General features: G+C 36.0%; 1 protein-coding gene across 3 annotated transcripts in view; it reads right to left on the reverse strand.

Annotated features, from left to right (window-relative positions):
• Positions 1-2,320: 2,320 nt before the first annotated feature.
• LOC117408617 (protein Largen) overlaps positions 2,321-20,216 on the reverse strand; it is an 88,048-nt gene continuing 70,152 nt past the window's right edge. For all 3 annotated transcript variants that reach the window (XM_058992584.1, XM_058992589.1, XM_058992591.1), the window contains one exon: positions 2,321-3,433. The gene's annotated coding sequence lies outside the window, so the exon portion shown is untranslated. The remainder of the gene's footprint in view (positions 3,434-20,216) is intronic.

Genomic DNA, 20,216 nt, shown 5'->3' on the forward strand with positions numbered 1-20,216 from the left:
ATAATTCACCTAAATAACAAGAAAGATACATTAGTAAAGACAACATTGCTATTTCACATCAATGCCACGCTGCTCTTGATGGTAGACACAATGATTCAGGAATACCCATTCTATTCTATAATTGTGCATTAAACTTAAACCATTACAGAATGGGTCAACCCATTTAGGAATTCTCATTTGGTTAATTGAAGATATTGATTTTTTTTCAAATGAAAAAACCTGATTACAAAATACATGTTATCCTTTCCTGAACAAACCAGTGTGTATATGGGTTGTATATTATTAATAATGACACATTACATAAATACAAAGTCCAATGTTTTCCCGCATTTCTAAGTTAATGTTTGTTCTATGCCTGTGGCAGGATGGCTTGCAGTGGTGAGGTGTGGTGACGTCACGGACCAGGAAGTAACTGAACCAAAACAATGGATGGGCGGGTGAAGCTGAATGCTACGGCACTCAGCGTGTTTAATAAATCAAATAAACAAAACAAAAGATTTAAACCATAACAAAACACTAAACAAAAAGGCACAAGGGCCAAACAAACCAGACAGACAAACAAGTAAGTGTCGTGCTGGCTAATCCAGCACGTTTTAGCAATTGTTATTTTAAAGTCTGTCTCCTCTCTATCTCCCCGTACCTCCTCTCTGTACACCCAACCTTGCAGCACGGACAGCTGCAGGTTCTTATACTCTGGCCGAGGGGTTAACTAGCTGTTAATTATCTTATTACCACTCAACCCACAGTCTGCAAGCATTTGGCAAGGATGCGTGACTGTCAGCTAGTTAAATAATCAGTAGATGATCAGCCACTCATCCTCACAGGTTTTTAAATTATAAATAATAAGAAATACGCGGCGCTGTTATCCGTGCCGCAAACAATAATACAAATAATAATAAATAGGGGCGGGACACTCCGCCACAATGCCTAAAATAGATTGATATTATTTAATAAAGCTGCCATAAACTTTTTTCCTTATGAACGATGTGTTCAGCGATTCTGGCACTAGCATGAATAGATTATATACTATATAAAGTTGTGACTGCAATTCCAACCAAATCATTGAATGTTCTGTTAGAAGAGTAATTGAGAAAGGGTAATGAGTTTAATAGAATCCTGTTAATTCATTTTATTCAATTAAAAACATTGGAAACATTTGACTAAGGAAACACACAACATTTTTTTTTAATAGTCCACCATCATTTTATTACTTGCATGAAGAATGCAATTTCATTCTGTGACTTTGAATTGTTTTGATAACAGAAACAAAGATGAATGTTAATTTCACATTCGTGAAACAGAAAGCATTTCCTAGTAAATAAAATTATAATAATAAAAGGAATCAAATCCGAGACATCCCCTTCCAGATTAAAAAATAACAATGGGCCTTTAAATTGTAAAGCGCTCTGAACAGCATGAATTGTGCTAAAAAAAAAAAAAAAAAAAAAAAAAAAAGCTGTTTCATGATCATTTGTGCAACACCAATAATTTCTCAAATTTTCCAGATGCATGACAAGTTCATTCATTTTAGGATGAGTATGTTAAATAATCCACTGACTAAACTCTACATAAGTCCATATTTCAAGGTGCATGTTTTTAAAATATGATTAATTATTAGTAATCAGTTTACAAAACAATAATTCTGCTGCTCCCTGTTTAGGTTTTGTTTTGAACAATGTCTGCTGTGTCACATTCTTAAAGTTAAAGATTGTATACATGTAAAACATTATTTTTACACATGGAATGTGTATGAACATTCAATCACAGAGTGACAAAACTGCAGAACACCAATTATTTCCCAAACCTTCCCTTTCATATGGAGTAATGGGATGCAGCATTATGTATATTCTTACCATTGGTATTCAGTAATAACATAACACAGATGGTATTACAGGTACTGTAATGAAAAATGCACGTGAAAAATGAAATCTATATGAATTCATTAATCAGAAGCAGGATTTGAAACGGTTGAAGATTCAGAATATGCTTTAATTGAACAGGGACTACACTTTTTGTAACCATCTTTCTAACATTGTATTCCAGCTCTGTAGTAACAAAATATCTGTTTATATTTGAAAATTCTATAATTATAAAAAAAACCTCTAAATATATAGTTGAACAAGTAGAAATATATTTTAATCATTCTAAAGTGTTTACATTGTTTAAAGCTTTAGTGCCAGACATACGCAAGTTATCAATATATGAATATAAATGAATACAGTTTAAGATTTACGTTTCTAATAATGAATTGAACATTCGTACAAACAACATACAAATTAAAAAAAAAAAATACAGATTAAAAAGTGCTTTTTTTTTGCTATTTTGCTACAACTGACCCTGAATACTCAGGGTTCTCAATTCTAAAAGCTTTCAGAAACCTGTTACAGATGTTGAACAATATTGCCGTAACCTTGACAAGCAAATTGCAAGAGCAGTGGAACTCCAGCTTTGATTCCCCTTGGCAATAAACTGTTTGTACAGTAACATTTGAATGCCAGAATAAATATTTATTTTAGGTATTTGCATTGTATTTTTATTTTTTTAACTTATGCTACTTTTCTGATTTCTTGGTGGAGAAATAACAGTTTTCCTAGGGGCAAGAAGCCCTGCTGTGACAAAGAGAGCAACATATTTTTCTTCAGTTATTGGGCCCCTGCAAGATACAACTTGCAAAGCTTCATAGGGCTATCTGTGCAAATGACTGCACACCTCATTACCCTGAATGGAAGTGACAGTGCAAATATTAGATGCAATTCCCAGGCAGCTGTAACAGCTATGCTTCATTGATTTGTTTCCTACTGTATAGGCAAGAAAACCTCCAATAATAATGTCAATATTCATTGTTTTCATTTCTCTATGGCTTAAACAAATGATGAACACATTTTTTCCAAATGCTCTCTAAATGCCATTCCACAATGCTTGGTATGCCAAAGCTGTATGTTTTAGTAATAACTGGAAACGTTTTTATTTTTTCCCCTTTCCCGTCTGGGATTTTTGGGTGCTCCAAACTGTTGTTTCTACATTTATTTGATATTTTTTGTATGGGCAGCTTTAATACATTGTGAGATTAGGGAATCATGGTCTAATTGCTTTTCTCGAGCTCCTCAAGCTGTTGGTCTGACGTCAATTATTTTGAAGTGAAAACACAGGAGATTTAGTCCTCGTGTTAGTAATTTCAGAGCAAACTGAACTTCTGATTTTAGTATTTGTCAGGGCTAAGCTTATGGCTGCAGGATCTAAAATGAATTGATGCAGATTACTCCAGTATTAGTTGTGCTCTGGCTCTGAGGGATTTCCGTTGCTTGGAAGAGGTCACAGGATTGGTTGCTAAATCAAAACAGGCTTGGTGAAGCAACAATACGATGGAGCATCAAGCTGATCAAAATGAACTGACATGTCTCCAAATGCTGATTTGCCTTCTAGCCAGAAGGAGCTGCAGGGAGACAAGAAAAGCACAGTAGAGTTAGAGATTTGAGTATGTGGAATGCATTCCATATGATCATAAAAACAATCTAGAGCAGCACTTCTGATTTTTTTGTTTTGAAACACCAATTTTCAACATGTAGTACTGGCATGTGTAATAACTGTATATTTATATCTAAAGTAGTAAATGTACCACAAGCTTGTTCTTTAGGTAGAACAATTAACTTACTAAGTGAAACACCTACAGTCACAGCTTTGCACAGTGCCGGCGCTAGCATTTACTGGGCCTTGGTGAAAGACTGTGAAGTGCCCCCCCCAATGTTCAAACAAAACACATTCTAACGTTATTTTAAGATGAATGTGAACAAGACAGCAATCAATCAACAGTATATCCAAACATTTTCAAGTCAATTATGTAACAAGATTAATCAATTTGATTAATTACTCGATTTAGTTAATATTGAAACATATTAATAGCTTCAAATTAGTCACAACATGCATTAATCATAGGCATCAATTGGATTTTTGAAGTAATGTTATCCAGTACAAAACAAAAAAGTTAGTATGAAAACGTTTCTATACAGAGCATCAAAAGATCACTATTATAACACATTTATTTAAAAAAAATAATAATAAGGTATATAAATGATAGACATTGACAAAATGTTTTTGGTTTATTTTTAATCACTTGATCATTCATCCTTGACCATGACACGCTTGAGTGACTATGACTGAAGCATATGCACTTAATCACCTAATTAGTGAGACAGTTGATTGGACACTGGCTATGGAGTGATTTCAGCTGTTTAATTGCTAGCTTGAATAAAAGCAATAAAGTAAATCACAGAAAAAAAAAAACAATATGCCACAATACATCTATCAATCAGCATGTTGGAGGCTGGACTAGGGCAGCGTGCTGTGGCTCGCCGTCTTGGGTGCTCACAGCCAGCAATTTCAAACCTGGCGAGATGGTATAACCAGACACATTCTGTCAATGACAGGCCACAAACTGGGAGACCAAGAGTCACAACATCTGCCCAAGATCGACAGATCATTTTGCAGCATCTTCATGATGTCAGTTGTTAATCAGCACAATAAAATGTCACTGCACCTGCTCTAAAACAGAGTTTTAATGTACATAGCAAAATACTTATTGTTTTACCAGTCAAATTAAAGTTTCAGTCAGCCGATCACAGAACTATTATGGGATGTAAATGCGCGTTCCGCAGGCGACTACATCTAAGCGATCGGCAGATTGGAATCGGAGCTAATTATTAGATTATTAGTAAAATCCATAATCTGTAATCAGCATTTTACTGTAATTATCACCTATTATTATGATGATGATGATTATATCTTAGAAATTAATAGTACACCAGAGAGCTCAGCTTCAGCATTATGGGAAAACCTTAAAGCTTACATACGAGGCCAGATAATGTCCTATACTGTTCAGGCAAATAAATCCCACACAGAAAAACTTGCAAAGCTTACTGATCAAATTCTACAGGTTGACAAGCAATATGCCATCTCTCCCACACCAGAATTATACAAAGTACATCTTGTGTTAAATACTGAGTTCAATCTCCTCTCCGCAAGACAAGCAGAACAACTGCTGATTAAATTACAGCATGTTGTTTATGAACATGGTGACAAAATAAATGCCTTCTTTGAGAAATTAGATATCCTGTCTATTAATTTGCAAATTAAAGAACGCCTACAGCAGCTTCTCACAGCCGAAGAAATCACACAAGCAATTCAGGCTATGCAGAGTGGCAAGGCACCAGGCCCAGATGGGTTCCCTGTTGAATTCTATAAAAAAAAAACAGTGACCAATGGACTCCTCTATTGAGCTCTGTCTTTTCTGAATGCTTTTCCTATTGTTCCTTACCCCCACATTCTATCAAGTCTCTATATCACTATTACTTAAATAGGATAAAGACCCTCTCCACTGTGGATCATATTGCCCTATGTCTCTCTTAGATGTAGATGTTAAGATATTTGCTAAGGCTCTTGCTCACCACCTTGAATCCACTCTTCCATCTATCATTTCCCAAGACCAGACAGGTTTTATACAGGGCAGACATTCTTTTTTCAATCTTCTGGATTCAGCCTTTCATATCTGGCATAATCAAGGAGTTAGGATGTTCAGGGATTTATATATTGATGACACTTATGCATCCTTTGAACAGCTTTCAAGAAGCTTCAGTTGGCCTCACTCACATTTCTTTCGATACCTTTAGAGTTGTAATTTTGTTCAAAAAAGAATTGCTGGATTTCCTCAGCTGCCACCTACAGTAAGTCTCCTGTTGACCAATTTAATCCGGATTGCAGGGGCATTGTATCAGTCATTTACAGTTCTACCCTTTCCCTTCATTGCCCCTCGATTACTATACTAAAAACACTCTGGGAGCAAGATTTAGGTTCTAAATTCTCAGACAGTGTATGGGATTCTATTCTTTATCATGTATCATTCCCAAAATTCTCCACCATCTCCACTTTTCCAAGACAAAATTCTCAGACGGACTCCTGTCCCTTAGTCTTTTCATGGCTCAGCAACCAACTTCCTCTTTTACTTTAATTAATTATTTTAATTAAAAAAGTGTCCTTTTCCTTTTTAAACCTTTTTTGTTCTGCTTTAACCCTTTGCAGTCCTATATCGCAATTTTCCCTTTCCTGTCATGAAAAAGACGCAAAAAACAGGTCTCTAGTCGTTTTTTCTCCGGAAAAAGCCGAGAAAACCATTCATTGGCCGAGAAAAAAAGGGGCGTATCTCATGAATACAGATACCCCCGGCATCACATAGATAACACGGACATAAACAAACAAGATAGTTGTTTCTGCATCCAGCGCTCAAAGAATATCACAGACATTTGCAGAGCTTTTTTTAGATGTTATAGTAATAAAATAATGACTTGGATCGCATTATTGAGGAGTTTGGTGATAAAACGAGTCATCAGGAGATGATTTATCGGTATGAACTACTATCAAGAGGTATGTGAAAAAAACAGCGAACGAGGGGTGGGGCGGGACTGGAGATACAGTACTGAGTGTCCTGTTGATATTTAGTGCCTTTTAAACCTGCTTTACTGTGAAAAAAAACTTTTAAACAACGCGTCTAAATAAACCACGCGTGTGAAAATAAATTGTACCTGACACGCCTGAGACATGCTGAATAAATGGACTGCAAAGGGTTAATATACCTATTTTTTTATTATTATTATTATTATTATTATTATTATTATTATTATTATTATTATTAGTCGTAGTAGTCGTAGTATTATTATTACTAACTGAAGTACCCGGCGTTGCCCGGGGAAATTCAATATTTCAATATTTCATTCATGACAAATTGGGAAACGGTAGCCTTATGGTTTCCTATAACTTACCGATCTTGGGTGTCGCACAATGCAATCGGGACCCCTTTCCCTTTTTTTAACTTTTTTTTTTTTTGGGGGGGGGGGTTGCCATTTTCAAATTAAAAAAAAAAAAAGTGTTTATTTTTTTTTAATTTTTTGGGGTTTTGTGGGTTACTTTAATGTGAGATACATGGGTACTGTAGTGATCCAGCAACGGGGTTACTAAATAAAGTACCCCGGGGGTCAAAATTTTGGATCCAAACATAGCCCTCGACCTTCCCCTGGATGAAAGAGGAGGCCGTGCAAAGTTTGGTTGCACTGGCTCCTGTGGGGCCTGACTGCATAAAGGAACAGACAGAGAGACACACTTTATTCTTTATATATTAAGATAGAAGATAGATTATTATCTTTGAAATGACTGTTCTACACAAATGTATTACTATTTCTGTTTGAGAAAAAAAACTAAACAACAAACGATTAAACGATTAAAATAAATAGGGGGTATTAAAATGGTTGTATACTGTGGACCATAATTGCATTAATACCGAAATGGAAAAGGAAAATGTCAATTCTTCATTTTTTTTTTACTTGTAACAAATAACCAGGCATTACTTTTAAGGCTGTATGTTTTTTGTTACTAGTTTTTGTTTCACCTGCATTTGTCCAAAGAGCTGTATTCTGTAATGAATTTCCATGAAGTCTGGTGCAAAAAAGAAACACTCCCAATGTTGTAGAATCACAGGCCGCAAGTGACTGTATTTATTTGATACTGCCTTTCTTCAACTTAGTTTCTCACTGGAGCTCAGAAACTGCTAGCATATTTTGCAGCCCTTGATATGGGCAAATTCAAAGGTTTCATGGAAACATTATTTTTAATAAATTATGTGCACCAATCAATTCAAATATTAATAACTGCCCTTTATACATGTATTCTGACAACATTTCTGCATATTATGATTGCTTTTCTTCATAAGAAGAACATAAGAAAGTTTACAAACGAGAGGAGGCCATTCAGCCCATCTTGCTCGTTTGGTTGTTAGTAGCTTATTGATCCCAGAATCTCATTAAGCAGCTTCTTGAAGGATCCCAGGGTGTCAGCTTCAACAACATTACTGGGGAGTTGGTTCCAGACCCTCTAATCTCCATTTGTGACCCCTAGTCCTTGTTTCTTTTTTCAGGTCAAAGAAGTCCCCTGGGTCGACATTGTCTATACCTTTTAGGATTTTGAATGTTTGAATCAGATCGCCGCGTAGTCTTCAATCCCTTGTTATCTGTGATTGGCATTATATTGCCCTCTCCAAGTTTATTGAAAGATATCATAGAGTAGTCTGTTTTTCTTTTATTTTAAACATGATACATCTTTCTTTTTGGCCTGTTCTTTTATCATAGGAGCCAAGATTTTACCCTGACAATTAGTTTGCTTTTCTAGGCCTCATAAGCCTCTTTCACACAGATAAATTATTACGGCTCAAAGCCGGAAACTGAAGCGGCAAGTTGGGCACAAAGCCAAGATACGTATTTTATAACGGCTCTGAACCACCTCGCGAGGTAGTTCAGAGACAGCACAGACCTGTCTTAATGGCCTGTGTGAAGCGCTATGAAATATAGTGGGCATGGATTGAAAGGAAACATCCCACATGACTGTATACCAGATGTACATATAAAAATACATCACTGTGTTGGCGTTCCCTTACCCAAGTCAAGTGTTCACACAAGCATCCTTTACATAAGCAAATATCCACCATATTTCTGCTGTTGGCTGGAATCCGTTTCTTTTAACGATACTGTATCACCTTCTTCACAATCAAATTCAAGACCTACAGTGTGCCCGAAGCTCCTGGCCATTAACAGGTTGTTATACTGTATAATAGAATTAAAAATTAAAAGCAAACAAAATGCAGCCAAATCCACTTCTTCGGCTGAAGACGTTGCCATTCTTTTATTTTTAATTTTTTTTTTGTGTGTGATTTTGTTGAAGTGGTTTCCATGGCCATGAGAACAAGCTGTTGGCTGACAGGTTTGAAAGCTTGTCTCTCATGATCCCTTTGGCTGTGTGAAAGGGTTATTTATTTTCAAATAAAAATACAGTGCCATGTGTCTCTCTTACCAGCAAGTGAACCCTAGAGACTTATTGTTTTCAACTCAAGTACATTATAGAGGTGTTTTGAATTAGTTGATAAACCAGCCAGCTGCCTTAAAGTGGTACTGAACAGGCTGTAGGGTTTAGAACACAACACATTACTTTCCCTAGCTTTTGTGCTTTGTTGTATGTATTCCTTCATAATCTTTTTTATATTTTTATTAACCCTTTGCGGTCCTATGTTGGACCTGGTCCGACATTGCAATTATTCCTATCCGGTCCAATGTCGGACCCTGTCCGACATCATCAAAAAGACGCAAAAAATTTATTTCTTAGCATATGTGAAAGCTATAGCGAACGAAAGGGTGGGGCAGGGCTGGAGATGCCTAGTGAGTGCTTTGCTGATATGCAGGGTCTTTTAAACCTGTTTGACTGTGGAAAAAATACTTTTAAACAGCGCGTCGAAAATTAACTGCGCGTGTGAAAATAAATTGGACCTGACGCACCTGACACGCACTTAATAAATGGACTGCAAAGGGTTAACATATCTCTGGTCATACATCAGTTTTGCTTCGAGTCTTCCTGTTAAAATGTCTTCGAATTCACAACATTGGCGGCTCAATCAGTAACATTTAATTGGTTCCAGACTCTTCTACCAAAGTCCAGCATTTTGATTGGTTCACCTGTCCTACCTGCTTGCTCCGGCACAGGTTCAGAGGAGCGGGAAAGCAATGTTCAGTACCACTTTAAAAGGGTGATAAATACGGTTTTAAAACCAATTGTCTTCTTATTAACACACGTATTGGTATCACTGCAGAACACAACTATGCTTGTCATTTTGACATGTAAAAGTTACATGACAAGAAATATGGTAGCCATATTAGGTCAAAAATCATTGCCACGTTTTGCCTGAGGTATTTATTTCATGTAACAAATATGAGGCTTGAATCCACCCTCATCACAAGTTTGACTAATCATGAGGTGTCACAAACTTTCAGCTAACTACAATTGGAGAACTAGTGCCAAATATAGTACAGGGAAAACTGCCAAAACACCCATACACATTCATCTGTTCATCAGAGTATGCCCTCAGTCCCACAACAGTGAGAGGTTTGTCACTGTAATTAATTCCTCTATCTGTGTTTCATTGTTTCCAGCAATTAGTTAATGTTATTCACATGTTGATACACAAAGATCAAGATCCCTTTCATAAAGCGTTCCCTATCGCTATCTGCCAAGGACAGAACAAATGACTTAGCTTTAAACTGCAAAGAAGACAGAGACAAACTGAACTGTTGGATGCGTAACGTGGTGCTTAATCACTTGATATGAATTGTTGATGTCAACTTCCAGAAATTCAATAAACACACCAAAACAAAGACGCAGACCTGTTGGCAAACTATGTCATCAACTATGCATGCACAGATGTCCACAAAGAGATGTATGGCTGTCAATGCTTTGAGTCTTCTAATTTAAAAGTGAAATTCGAACACCAGGATAGGACCTCGGGATATTACCACTCTGTTTTAAAGGACTTCAAGGAACAACCAACATTCGTTGAAGGGTAACTTGGTATGGGTAGTATATAACAGAGTTATCGTAAGTAATGTATTATGTTTATTAAATTCACTTTGTATCCTCATCTGTTTCAAGCCTCATATCCCTGTGAATTTACAGCGTCCCTGTAGCCCCAGTATACATCAGGAATCTCAGTTTTACCATTAATCTGGCCCTCTGCAGCACTGCCCCCTGTGGATGGAAGAGTTACCACAGTTGCTCTTACAGCAATGTTATGACTGAAATAAAAAAAATGATGCAAAGCGAATCTAAAGAAATACATTAGTTATTATACTTTATTGTCATTTTCCAATGTAATATGTTACAAGACTGAAGCCTACATTGTGTTACAAAATAACCAGCTACAATGTAACAATTAAAATATATCAGTTAAATGACTAACATCTAGAATCGCATGCACAGTAAATGAATATTCATTGTTGGAACAAGGTATAGTGCTGCTGAAAAAAATTATAACCTCAGACAATATTATTTTTTCAACAATAATCCAGTGTGTGATCGCCTCTTTCAATAGTCTTATTCCTTGTTTCCATGGATTGTTGTACTTCGAACATTGAGGCACTTATACATCAGAGCCATCATATATATAAAAAATCTACTTACTTATTTAGGAGGAGTGAATTTGCAACAGTCAACTACAGAAAATCGATACAGAAATAGTACTGTCACAGACCCTTCAGCTTATTATAGTTTATTTTTACTATTGTTCAGGCATGGTCCTAAGTTGTAATATTAAATAACTGGAAGCCCCCAAAGGTTAATAAATGTTAAATCTGAGTTTTGATAAAAATCTGAATGACGACGCAGCAGTCACAGGACTGTACCAATGTATTTAACACCAGTTGAGAGAGCATCTGGGCAGCTTCAAATCATCATTGAATGGTTGTTTACTATACACTAAAAAATACAGCATTTTTCGGATTTCTGAGATTTACCCTCACAACTCAAAATCAGAACATAATTTATATAAGTGTAATCTATACTTGGACTATTTTAATACTGGTCATGACAATACTCTAATCAGATCATCTCCAAAATCTAATCAGCATGTATTATATGGAGGTTCATTCCTGAATACAATTTAAAAGACATACTTTCACCTGTTTAGTCGTAGTATTGAGAAAATCCTCAAGGTCACCAAATTCCCATTAGTGTTGTTACAGTATACAAATCAAGTCAAGAAACAATGCCAGAGATGCAGCGATAACCATTACACCAAGCATCAACCACAGAGATTGATATTTACACCACTCCTATATAAACCTTTCTTTTCTCAAAATCTTTCCTATGTTGGTTGAAGCTTTTCTGATTCATATTTTGTATAGAAAGCCTACATGGCTCATTCATAATATATTATATTAAAACCCACCAAGCCACAGGAAAAAAAGGCTTCCGTGTGTCATAAACAGATTGTTTATGGACACATTAAAACCAATCTCATTATGCAATATTGATTATACTTCCCAGTAAATCAAGCAGCATCAAATGGGATTAGACACACTGATAAACAGTGATGCATGTATCACTAAAGAACATTCAGAATAATACATTTACATTTTAAAATACAGGTGTAGACAAACTACTATGAATTGCATTAATTGTTGTTTAAACATGTTCCTTATTCAACACAATCTAGTGAGCCATACAATTCTCTTGTGCAGCACAGCTGCATAAACGTCAGATTAAGTTATTCCAGTAATGCTGTTACAGTTCACTCTGTTGGGTTTTGATGGATTAGTTCCAGTCATTAACCCTTTAAGCTTCAGGGTCACTTCCTACTGGTCTGGTGAATGCTGTATAGAAAGTGGATCCTGTTTCACTCCTGTGCCGGAACTCGATTAAATAGACCTAACAGGATTTTGAAACCGTTCACCTAAGGCTCTTCAAGTACAAGTGTGTAATATTCTGTCTATATATATATATCATTTGTGGCAGGAAGGTGGTACAGCAAGGGAAATACATCATTAGCAAAGGGCAACAGTGGGCGGAAGCGCATACTCCAGGATCGTGATATCCGTGCATTAATTCGAAGTGCAAGGCAAAACAGGCAAGCAACTGCAGATCAATTGACTGCAAATTTCAACCTGGAGAGCGAGAAGCCAGTTTAATCAAAAACCGTCCACCGAGAACTCCACAGAGCGGGATACCATAGTGGCCCAATGAGTGTCAGCTCATTGCTACCACCCCTGTGCCGCCCAATGGGAATTCCCGTTCACGGTCGGCAGACCCAACGGTATTTCGAAATACTGAAAGAAACTAAAATTCACTGCCAAATGTTTAGTCTTCAAAAATATTGAAAAATACTGCTGGTCGAAATGTCTGACAGAGTTTTAGTGTCTCTCAGTATTTCTACATTTAGCACTATTGAGTGTTTAATAGTTATGGATGAGACTATATGTAAAACATTTATATTTTGTTTAATGGGAGATATACCGTGTACACTGTGACTTTTTACACACCCCACTTTAGTTCTCCTTAGTTAAAGTACAACAAATGGTCAATATTTATTATCATAAGCCCCTGAAAGACTATACAGAAGCTAAGCCTGGTGAGAACATACTTTTAAATAGTTAAGAAACATCATATGCATAATCTCAAACATCATACAAGTTTTTTTTAACATTGTGAACTAATGTTTTTTTTTTTTTTAATGGCTTGGAAATTTCCTGCATCCGACTGGCAGCTGACATTCCAATCCTGTGTGGTTAAAAAACTACAACCCCTTTCTCGGATCTTGTTTTAAAATCTCAATCATAAGCACAATAACACACTTCACGATGTCGGTTGTACTGATACAACCTGCTTCTCAGGTGGTTAAAAGTATCGGTAGGCCCAACAACTTCTGTGTTATTGCTTACATAACCCATATGGAATTACTCCTAATTTGGAATGCAAAACATGAATCCCTATTTTAGTATTAGCCTGCACCTTCAAAACAAGTTAATTGGAGATCGCTAAGAGAATATGGACATGCCTAATACAACCCATTTGCCCAACACAGAAAGCTCTCATAAGAAAACATTAAGAATCTGTCAATGTTTACAGATTATTCTCAAAGGCAAGTGTTATTAGACGTCAGACAGCCGTGTTTGGGTGATAATATTTGCGGTGAATATAGTACTGTGCCATTTTATCTAGATCCATACTTGAGCTCTGAAAAAGCTTGTCATAGGCACTACAGCTCTCTATGACAGATTAATTTTACAATGGCTGGGTCATTTATAACCTTAATCACAAAACCTCAAACTCTATAAATCATAAAAAGCAGCAATATTAAAAAGGCAAGATTTGTTTCAGGATTAAAACAAAACCACCTAACATATAAGGCATGTACATTGCAAACTGTTGCCATAGTGTATATGAAAGGTGATGCAATCCCACATTTTATTTTCGTATTAAGTGTTTTGATTTTAAGAAGGACTTTGTCTGAAAATCGCATGAGAAAAATATCAATATGAATATGTTTTAATCAGTATGAAAAATCATGTTTAAGAAAAATGTGCTTCCTCAGTAATTACAGAGCTTGATAATTTATAACATCCTACTGCTGCACTTACAGTTCATTTGCATTGGAGAATGTAAACAAATGTGACTTCCAATAAGGGAAGGAATTTAATTGAATTGTACAAATTCAAAATGATTGTGGGTCACTGCAGCTTTAAAGAATTAGCAATGAAATGACATTCATGTTAGCTCTATCTATGCATGCATGTATGTTTCTATTCACATATGTATGAATGGAGAATCAGACCCCCATGTTTTTTTTTATTCGACCCTTAAGGCTGACTCACTTATTTTCACTGGGGCCATATCAATGTCCTGTTTGTTTGGCTTGCTTGCACCATCCTGATTACTATTTACCAATACATAAATCACCCAAAATAAGTAAAAACAAAAGGAACAGTGATGGCCTACAAATCAAATATCCAATTACAACATGGCCCCTTAAAACTTGAGTCTGACACCCCTGCATTAGTTCAAAAATATTCATATCTATGCATTAGAGGTATCTAGTTTGTTGGAATATAACAAAACACAACACACACTTTTGTTGCAAGGACTTTTCTAAACATAAGCTTACATGTTATTATTGCTGTGTACTCATTAGCAGGAAATATGTGGCAGCTGTAAATTAGGGAAGCTATTTCAGCCATATACTGTACCCAGGAACTGTTTCTTTAGGTTTGGAATTAAACAGGTCGATTTTGAATCAGACTTTCAAAGTTTAATTTCAAATAACATGTTTGTTTGCATTCCTGAATTCCTATTACTGACATGCTCTACATTGCACCAGGTGTTTCTGCGGGCCGTCATATTTTATAATGACGGTTTCTGTCTGGACTGTCAGTCCTTTACACTCCATATCCCCCAAACTAATTAGGTCATAGAGGTCACGGACACACATAAAAACTAAGGGGTTGATTTGATCAAACATATGCCGGGATAAGCCACGGCTGGATTTGAGTGCATTTCATTGCACCAGGGAATCACCCTGGATTTAATTTTTTAGGGTAATTCTGGGATAACCACACATAGGTGTCTGATAGAATTCAGGGTACTCTAAAGAAAATCCATCTATGGTTTATGCATGTTGCAACCAGGGGTGTGCCCAAATATGAGCACACGTGAGTATTCGTAACGAGTATGACCCTTTTTTTTCGAGTATCAGTAATACATGAGTAATTTTGCAAATGTTATTCAGAGAAAAAAATATATGTAAACAATGCATTGAATCCGTTCCTTGTTCTAATCAATCTCAAATCTAGAGATAGAGAGCCAATCCAGGGGGAAGGAGGGCCCAATAATACAGCAGTCTTTGAGCAGCACGTCCTCCATTAGGAGCCGTCTAAAATGACCTGCATTTTCTGAAAGCGTACAAAACGTGTGCTGGGAGGTACTTGGTGTACCTTTTTGTATATAACAAATTATGATACTTTTACAGAGCTTAAAATGTCCACATGCCTTCCTGAAACAGTTATACAGAGAACAGAGATGTCTCTTTTGTCAGAGTTCATGATATTTTACTTTTGGTTGAGAAAAAGGATCCTGTTGGATCATGTTTCATTCACACAGTGCACAGGGAGGAAAGAACTGAAAAGGCAATGGAGAGTCAACATGCTTTGTGTTTTTTTTAGTGTACTGTATTTGTTTAAAATATTTCTTACGCATATCAAGTTCCTTTCTGATGAAATGTGTTTATCAATAAAACATAAGTGTATATCATGGGTGATAATTTGAATGGCAAATGTTATACAGTACCACTTACCATTAACCCTTTGCGGTTCTATGTCGGACCAGGTCTGACATTACAATTATTCCTTTCCGGTCTGACATCGGACCCTGTCTGACATCATCAAAAAGATGTCAAGCACAGGTCTCTAGTCGTTTTTTCTCTGGAAAAAGCTGAGAAAACCTTTCAATGGCTGAGTGAGACCGATAGAAGCCGAGAGAAGCCGAAAAAAAATAAAATAAATAAAGGTGCGGATCTGAGCAATACACATAGACCCTGCACCACAGAGATAACATGGACATAAACAAACTAGATATCTGCTTCCGCATCCAGCCCTCAGAGAATATCAGACATTTGCAGAGCTTTTTGAGATGTTACAGTAATAAAATAATGACTTGGATCGCATTATTGAGGAGTTTGGTGATAAAAAGAGTGATCAGGAGATGATTTATCAGTATGCACGACTATGAAGAGGTATGTGCAAATTACAGCGAACAAGAGGTGGGGCGGGACTGGAGATGCAGTACTGAGTGTCCTGTTGATATGCAGTGCCTTTTAAACCTGTTTTACTGTGAAAAAAATACTTTTAAATAGTGCATGTAAAATAAACAGCGTGTGTCTGATGCACCTGAGATGAGCTGAATAAATGGTTAAATGAAAATACTGTTAATTGTTTAATGACAGAATTTTTTTTGTATTTGTTATACTATATTATAATACTACTCAGATTCATTGCGGAATCAGATTATGAAACTTATATTTTAACTCTTTTTTTTTTTTGTAGTTGCAAAAATATAACCTCTTGTACTAACTAGCAGGCCCGCCACCAGTCCCCCAAAAAACATGCACAATATTCTTGTTTAACAGACAGACTCAACCTTTTTTTATTCAAAAACTTCCAGCTTCACCTTTTCACTTCATAAGATGCATTTTTAAGAGGTTTAGCGAATCAGCATTACCTGAATGCCTGTATGTTTGAGCACAGTATAGGATACAATAAAACAGTCACACATTCACATTCAATATAAGTAGGCTTGCTACTATTCGACTTTAATTTTTTTTGCCAAATCAATGATTAATATCGACCTTTATTTTTAAAGGAATTTACCTTTTTTATCAGTATTTTTCAATTCAAGCAGAGCATGGATGAAATCGAACTTTATGCTAACCCCCCCCCCCCCCCCCCTACTTTTTATACCATTGAGAAACGTCTCATTTAGAGAAATCCCTTTATCATATTCGAAATGCAACATTCAACATGAAGAAAGCATGTTGTGTACACTTGCTGTACTTGATTTTTTTAAGTACACAAGCACATCTCCATCACAGACATCCTATATAATTTGATAGTAAAAAAAAGTTTTGCTCAACAAGAATTCAAATGAACCATTAGGACTTTGAAGCGATCAAAACCCTTTTTTTTATGAACATCACTGTGTGGTCACTTTCTGGATGGAAATCAGGGTCATTTTAACAGCCCTTTCAGTTTTAGCACCACCCACTTCTAATGACGTCATCCGAGTAAAATCGGAAATCGAGTACGATTACGGGTATGAGTAATGGGTTCTCTGCACACCCCTAGTTGCAACCATTGTGCACACTTTTAGAGGAGAGCACACGATTGTGTTAACTTAAATACTTAAAGGTGCATTACTATCAAGTGCAATTCATTTTTATATTATTTGTTACCAAAAAGAGTAAAGAAAAAAAAAACACACATCTTTGGTGCATTAATAATTGAAACAATGAGGTCCTGTATTATAGCATTTTTCTCCAACAAAAATCGAAATCTGAGAAGCGCTTCTGGGCAAGACAGTAGAATGTATTAAATTAAACCAGAATGGCAAATGTGCATTAATACTTCAAAAGTAAAACTTCATTCTTATGGTTAGCTCATCTTCCTTTATCTACAACATAAATAAAGAAGCACCGATTGAATTCTCACCACAGACTCTGTTGAGATTGTCAGCACTAGTTTACTTTATTCTTCAAAAATGTCCATGAAAGCCTGGAGACATAAAGGTATCAAGCACATGAACCAATTTTACTGTGATAGATAATTATGAAAGAGAGCAACATCCATTGTTCTAAACCCCTGGGGGGCAGAAAAGGGCGTGTGAAACTTTCTAGGGGGGGCGTGGTGAGTGTTTAAAAATATAGTAATTGTAGCAATAATTAAAAAAAATAAATAAAATAAAAATAAAATTCGAATTTTGCTAACTTTAAATGTGAATTTTACATTCCGGTACTTATTTAGTTTGGAAAACCGCACTTAACAATACATAAAATGGATCGGTTTATGGTGTATCATCGAGTAAAAAAGTAAAAGTTCAAAAATATGAAGAAAGTTACTTAAAATTGGATTTACCTTTGTTGTAACTGCAAAGGTAATTTGTTCTGTTATGTTTGGGGAAAGCTCTGTTATGCAGGTTGGTGCCACTCCATTGTTAAATAACACGCTTTCAGTTTTTCTTCACCTATTCACACAAAGTGTTTCGCTTTTCAATACTTCAATGTGTTTAAATTATAATCACTATATAGTTTAATTTGTGCTTAGAAAATAAACATCAGTACGTGTTCATTATCTGTTGCCTGCAGGCATTTCATGTTTAATTTTTTACAGTGTAAGTAGTTCTCTAGATACAGTTTAAACACATGTATTTGTGGTATTCATAAGAGTAGGTAAAGACGGACACTCCATACACTCCCATATTCTCATAACTCTTAATAAAGTATATTGTAACCACGTTTCATCACAATCAGAAAACTAGTTCTCTAGATACAGTTTAAACACATTATATTTGTGATATTCATAAGAGTAGGTAAAGACGGACAGACAGACTCCATGCACCACCATATTCTGATATTCTTAATAAAGTATATTGTAACCACGTTTCACCACACTCAGATAAGTAGTTCTCTAGATACAGTTCCCAGTGTTTCACAATCCAGTCCTAACGGTCCAGGTTTTTGATCCAACCAGCACATAATTTGTTTTAAAACCTGCACTGCTTTACGTTCCATTTAAAACAATCACACGTTCGGGGACCTATATAGACTGTGAGAATTATTAATTGTGCTGCGTGCACTACCAGTCTACTATTTTCTTCCCTTTTTGAATATATTCAGCAAGTAAAGGTAGACAATCAGCTCAGTGTTTGAATCTGGAAATCTAATTCACGAAATGCGAGACATTAAAAAAAAAATATATATATGTATAGTATCGATCCTCATTGAACAGAAATGAGAGCTACATACAGGTTGTTTTAAATTCACTGGGTGGCTTGCTCGCAGCTCTAGAAATGCTGACTCCACCCACTCATCACCCATTGGCCCATCTGGATCTACTCCATCGGTGACGTCACATGCATTCTCACACACACACACAGAAACTGACAGGCAAGTTTCTGGAGATTAGCGTGAGACAGAGGTCGGCACTAGCCGGCGAAAGACACACTAACTCAAACGCAGCAGCGCACAAAACAGGTACACATTATGAGTAACATATAGAGTCCCAACCCCTTCCTTCACACTCGCAAAAAAAGATCGCGAAAAAAGAATTGGCCTCTCGAAAAAATAACTTAAAATCTATATTTTTAAACATTTTATAATGTTTAGTTTTTTTAAAGACAGATGGCAGACCGTCCAAACGAGTGCTAACGACCCACTGTTGTGTCTGTCTGCAGCTCAGCTGCTGACTTGTAACATTTGAAAATAAAAGATGGTGGCCTTGCAAAAAAATTATTTTCCCTGATGACAAAAGAATAGGATCTGCCACATTCTTTTTTCATACCAGACGTCTATCCAAAAAAGTGAAAATCCCATTGAAAACAATGTGGGATCAAAATGTGAATAACTTTTGAATGGATTGGAACGCTGCTGTCCACATCAAGAGATCTACCACAGGGGACAGTGCACATCGAATTCAAAAGGTATTAAAGGCAAAAATTAACATAGAATCCACGGTGAAACCCTAATAGAATCTACATATATTCAAGGTTTCAAGGCACAAAGGGTCATTTTGTTTCGTACATAAAGAAGTTAACAAACATTTTTTTTTAATTTTTATTTTTCTTCAAAGTCTTGACTGGCTGCTCATTTTGGACATCACCCAAGCCATACAATTCCTCAAATGTCAATGTCACAATTATTTCCTTATTACGCTTATTATAAAACTGTTTCCTGTTCACTGAAGGCTATCAAAGAGATCTGAGATGCTATAATACCCAAGGAAAATCTGGTGAACTAAAACACTTAATTTGAATAGTGAAAGACTTATCTCTGAATAATAAGAGCAAAAGCTTTTCCTACAGGACAGGGTACTAATTGAAATACATTTTTACTTGTTTAAAGTGGAAAATGTAAGTCAATGTCTGAAATCTAATTCCATGACAGTGCAGCTATATCTGCAGTAAAGACCTCTAGTATATTTAGTTCTTATCTTTATAAGTGGTGTCATTATGATTTTTTACAGATCTAAAGACTAGACTGAAGAGACTTGTTCTTTGTATGTCTGATATATACTAAAACTAGATATTAATGTTCTATA

The sequence above is a fragment of the Acipenser ruthenus genome, chromosome 2 (genome assembly GCF_902713425.1).
Source record: "Acipenser ruthenus chromosome 2, fAciRut3.2 maternal haplotype, whole genome shotgun sequence".
Taxonomy (NCBI): domain Eukaryota; kingdom Metazoa; phylum Chordata; class Actinopteri; order Acipenseriformes; family Acipenseridae; genus Acipenser; species Acipenser ruthenus.